Source organism: Phaenicophaeus curvirostris, chromosome Z (genome assembly GCF_032191515.1).
Source record: "Phaenicophaeus curvirostris isolate KB17595 chromosome Z, BPBGC_Pcur_1.0, whole genome shotgun sequence".
In the NCBI taxonomy this organism is placed as follows: domain Eukaryota; kingdom Metazoa; phylum Chordata; class Aves; order Cuculiformes; family Cuculidae; genus Phaenicophaeus; species Phaenicophaeus curvirostris.
The window spans coordinates 44,465,065-44,471,064 of NC_091431.1; positions in this window are offsets into that span (position 1 = coordinate 44,465,065).

Sequence of the window (6,000 nt, forward strand, 5' to 3'; positions counted from 1 at the left end):
ATGAAAACTAAAATCACTGGAAGCTCGTGGTTGCTGTAGTTTCTCTTTTCCATATACTAAATTTTCTTGGAAATATTATATTTAATGAACACTCATTTGAATTAAATATGTTGATTCTTACCATGTTGCTGAAATAATTTAATAAGTAACATAACAAAGCTATTGAGACAAACAAGCTTAAACAGGTTACCAAAGTATTCTCCTGTGTTCTAAGCCTGTTTTATATTATTAAGTAAAATAAAGTTGAGTGCTTGTTTTATGATAACAACATGATTAGCATGCAATTAAGATCAAACTCATGAGGAAGCCTCATTTGTATAACATAAACAGCTGTCATATTCTGCATACATGGGCAGCAAACAGTGCCCCTAGACAGTGGAAACCTAAGCCCAGGAGAACAGGTCTGTCAGCTTTGTTTTGTGATTACATTAATTGTATGAAGGTAGTAGTTCAAAAAGCACCATGGCAGAAATAACCACGTAACTTTTTTTGTACTGAGTTACAACCTTCGAGATTTTTTGCGAGTGCCTGAAATTCAGCGTTTTGTAGTATCTATTTTAAAGACTCACATTTTTTCTTAACATTAGGAGAAGTCTAGCAGGTTTCATTCACTTCAATCACTTGTTTAAACTGGATCAACTAAGTTCAGCATACTTGGAGCAATTAAACAATACAGCTGATTGGGTTTTACTGTGGAAGAGGGCTCATTTCTAATAGCATAATCTTTTCAGCCTATTCAAAGTAGGAAGATAAATAATATACTTAATTTGTAGCATAAATGGGCAAACTTCAAATGTTATAAATTAGACATGGGATTCTCTCTGCTGGTGTTTATAAACTGTAAGTATAGCTGAATTGTCAGAGAACTTTCTTACACTGTTTTATTGCCCTGCAATTTGTTTATACAAAGGTTATGTAGATGACTTAAACAGAATTCAGAATGATAGAGACAGCTAATGAAGTATCAGGGAATACTTGCAAAATTTAAATTGATGTGAAATCTGGTCTTGTACCTTAAATAGTGTTTTGGTGAGAGAGAAGTTGAAACAACAGTTCATTGTATGCCTATTTTAGTAATTTGTAATACATATTTTAAAAAAAGGCGCAGACAAATCTAACTAGCATTTGCACCATTAAAGTAGTAATGCTGATTTTATTAATTTTATGGTTTTTTAAAAAAAATTACATAAAATTAGGTATGTATTTCAAAAATAGCTCTTAATAAATTAATGCTTTCAACTTTCTCCTTCACTTAAGAGTGACTTGATCATTCTTATGAAGGTTTTATTAGGAAGAAAACAAACTGATTCAGAAACAATGGACGAAAATAATTCTTTCACTGGAAATTAATATCTGGAAATTATCTTATGTTAGGTTCATGACCGTGCCATTCCCTATGCACAGTCATGAAACTAACATACTAGGTATGTGGTTTCTAGCTAAACATACATGCTTCTATGTATTTATACATTTCCAATGAGCCAGGTAAAAATTTCTTAAAAGCACTGCAAAATTGCTTAGCCACTTGTTCTTTTAATGTAAATTTTAAACATGGTAAGTGTAATAATATAGAAAAAGCCAATACAGCAGATTTATCTTGTAGTACTCTTAGTAGTAGATTCACTACTATGTGAATACAACTACAAATATTGCAGGTAATGCCGCAGTAAGAGTTAGAGGTTGTATGTAAATTAGGAATAAGATCTGGGGGTCTTTTACTTTTGCTTGTTCGGGTTTTTTTTTCACTGCTGTGAAATCCACAAAAAAGTTACTTTTGCTGAAACATTCTGTCTTTTGAAAAATTAAATGTACACCTAAAAAAGTATTTATTTTATTTGAAATGCAATATATTCCCTTTTTTTTTATTAAGTAATAGTACCAATGAAAAGTTATTCACCTTGCATAACATCTGAAATATAAAAAAAAAAAAAAAAGGTTTTTATACTGAATAGAGCTGTCTTTTTTTAGTAAGCATACTCTGAAAGCATTTATTAAAATGTCTTACCATGGCCACAGGATAGGGCAAACTATCATTAGAATGATATTATACAATCTTGGTGGTATTCTCTCCTTTATTCTTCTGAGATTTTCATTGTATCTCTTAAGAGTACGATTATTTCTAAAATTTAAATCAACTTTAAAAGAAAGGCAACATGAATCTCATTTTCAGGTGGATGGTGCTAAACATACAGTGGGAATAAATCTCTTCTCTAAACCAGAGACCCACCAGACTCAAGGTCTTGCAGCTGTGTTTGTATACTGTTCTTCACAAGGAACCTCTCTAGTTTTTATCAAGTGATAATTGCACCTTGAAACTTGCTTGTAGACCAAGAGACAGGGCTTATGAGCCAAGAGACAGAGCTATCAAGTAGATCTGCAAATTCCAGAAAATAAGGATTTTTCAGAAATTATATTAAGTCAATCAAGGAAGTAATGGTGGGGTGAAACTTCTAAATAGGTATACATTTTTAATCAGTTTCTCCAGCTGCATTATTGTGCTATTCAATGGGTGAAAGACATGGGCTTCCTGATACCCTGGGAATAACTAGTAATGGATACACTGGTGCCCGCCATTGTCAATGGATTATTAACAATAGTTCTTAGACCGATTTTCTGACATTTCTTTGAACTTTGATAATCCACATTTGTCCCACTAAACACAATCGTTGTTCATAGAATCACAGAAACATAAAATGCCAGGCTGGAAGGGACCCCCTAGGATCATCTGGTCCAGCCTGTTTAGGTGATCTATAGTTTTAAATGAGATGGCCTAGAATCCTGTGAAGCTGAGGTTTGAAAGTGTAGAGGAATCTAATGCTTACCCAGGGAGATTGTTTCAATGTTTAACTGTTCTCATGGTGAAAAGTGTTCTTCTGCAATACAATCGGAATCTCTCCAGGAACAATTTATACCCACTACCCCTTGTCTTTTCCATGAGACTATTAGTAAAAAGGGAGTCTTTATCCTTATAGTAGACTCCCTTTGTGTACTGGTATGTGGAAATAAGGTCTCCTCTAAACCACCTTCTCTCAAGGCTGAATGGGCCCAGTTCTCTCAGCCTTACTTTGAATGTTAGGTTGCTTAGCCCTCCGATTATCTTAGTGGCCCTTCTCTGGACCCTCTCCAGCCTGTCACCATCTTTTGTGTAGTGAGGACTAAAACTTAACGCAGGTGCAGCCTGACAAGTGCTGAGTTTGGTGGGAGAGAAGCACTCAGTAGAGGATTGGTTGCTGTCAGTCTTCAGGAAAGGTGGAATAATAGTTTGAAGCTATCAGCCTTATATTCAAGGAACCTGCTTACATAAGCTTAGAGTTACTCGCTTTTACAAAGGATGTAGAATTTGAAATGTAAATTACAAAGTTAAAACTGTTTCTTTCATCCAGTTTCCAACACTTACTGAATATCTGAAACAGAGAGTTGATTGAAAATGCAATATAGCAAAAAGTTTTGCATTTGCATCAGCAGAGGTCTACTAACTCTCTGAAGGAAGGATTTTTTTCCCCACAGTCAAAAGATATTACACTACCATTTTGTAATACTGCGAAAGAAAATTGGTGACTCATATGACTTCACTGAAGTTATTAATAAAATTACATCAGGGATAAATTTGAGAACTTATTTATTTAAAGTACCTATTTCCTTTGTTTTCTAACAAAAAATTGACATATTTCAACTATTTTTCAGTTTTTAAGGAACTGAAAATTATTCCTCTGCAATCTTTTCCAAAACCTGATCAAAAGACTACTATTAGTATCAGCAGCCTGTAAATAAAGTCCTTTTTCATACACTCCTAGTGAGCTTTATCTTACATAGAACTTTTTTTCTGTCAGGTCCACATACTGCACATTGTTAGTTATATAGGTATTTATATCTATACTTGTATCTTTAATGTGAATTATGTTCATTGGGCTTGTAGAGAACATATAATAAATGAGTCATTAGCTTCTGCAACTCCACTGACAAAATGGTGTGGAAGTAAGAATTTGCCCAATAAAATTATGAAGAACTTTATAAATGTGAAATACAACATCAGATTTATTGCTTAAGACATCAGAAAACAGAACTGTTGTCTCTTTTATTTTCCCATTATTTTATATTCAGCGTGAGGGCAGAGAAACTAGTTACACTGCTCACTGCAGGAGCAAAAGTGGTGTCAAAGCACAAGTTTACCAGATTTTATCATTTAAAATGCACTATGAAAAATGTAAAGAAAAAAAAGACTGGGTATTTAGCCTGTTGATAGGTTATGGAACATAGGAGGTCCAACACAAAAAAACCCAAGACTAACCTTATCATTCAGGAACCAAGAGTGGGAGGGGAGAAAAAAAGAAACTATTATAGAACATGTTGTCACAGTGAGACAGAGCCCAACGTGACCATTTCACTCAGCACAAGTGGATGCAGGGTCGAGTGCAGATATTTTCTTACCCTTGGTCAGAAAATGTCAGTGTGTAAGAAAGATCAGTGAGTTAACACTTTGTCTATGAAGAAGGTTTTAGCTAATAATAGCATCATTGTGCTTTAGCACTCACTGTTTGCCAGACCTGGCTCCTTACAGTTGCTACCACTTATTAAAGATCAAGTCAGTGCTCAAAAGAACCCATTTTTTATGGGTAGAAGATGTGAAAGCAAAAATGATGGAGATCCTCAACAGCCTTTCAGAATATAATCTGCAGAATGGCTTTGAACATCGGCAGCATCGTGTGCAGCTGTGCGTCAACTCAGAAAAGAGATATGTTAAAGGTGTTTGTAGTTACTTTTCTTAACTTGTTAAATAAAAATTAGAGGCACAGTCTCATTTTTTCTTGTGTTGTACCTCATATACTTAAAAGAATAATGCCTTACCTTTTAATCTTCATCCAGCTCCTCCTTCTGAAGGACACAAACTTTGTCAGAGTATTCTGATTGAAAAGCATCATGAGTTGCCAGCATGTGCAGATCTGGAAAGAAACTAGCTCAAATTTGATTAATATTGGTTGGCTGAAAGAGTATAAGAAAATAAAAAATCTATTTTTTTTTCATTTCAGATGCAGTTACAGCTTCCTTCTATATGTTATTTGTAGATGTGTTGTCATGTGAAACTACATCACTAATATGGGATTTTTCTCAATACTTTGTAACTCTGGTCCAATATCAGTATAAAAGTCCTTTTGCCTTTCAGGGAATTGTTGTGTGCTTTTGCGTGTCTGTGGACGAGTTTTTCTGAATTTTTATGCTCAATAAGAGACTGTGTAGAAATCCAGAAAAATTGCATGGTAGAATCTAATCTTTTTTCTAGTCCACCTGGGATGGCAGGTCTCACAAATACATGGATTTCTGCATAGACAGAGGTAGGAAAAAGAGATTTAGGACCTCATTTTCAAAGACGATGTGGCCCATACAATCACTTACATTCACCTGGGCAATGACTGCAATAGAATGTGATCTCAGATGAGTACTTCAGAATTCAGCATTAGTCTTAAACAAAATGTTGTTAGATTATTTTAATCTAGAAGTCCAATTAAAAATAATTATTTTAATAAACACATTAAGGAATAATCTGGGACTTTGAGTCAGGTCAAAGATTCAGCTGGCTCAGCATGATTTTATCAGTAGTGTTTGGCTGTAAAGGTAAATTTTCTTATGAAATAGTGTCCAGCTGCATTCAGTCATACTGTTGGTTCCGTTCAGTTCACTGTACTACACTAAAATGGGAAAGTGTGAAAGAACGATGAAGAAATTTGAAAACATTTGAACTTTTTATAGTTTTAGACTTCACTACTAAATAGATTGAGTAAAATTTCCTATGTTTTTTTCTGTGTCAAATTCAACCAAACTTTTTGAGAATTCGTAAAGAATATTGCAGTTCAGAATCAAATTCCTTAGAATTTTTTACCTCATTTAAAAATTAAACTGGAATACAGAGGAGGAAAAGGAAGTGTATGTCATGTGCTACAATACATATCATTTTGTATGAGTGAAATGAAAATTACATGATTTTCATACTCTACTTTACATATC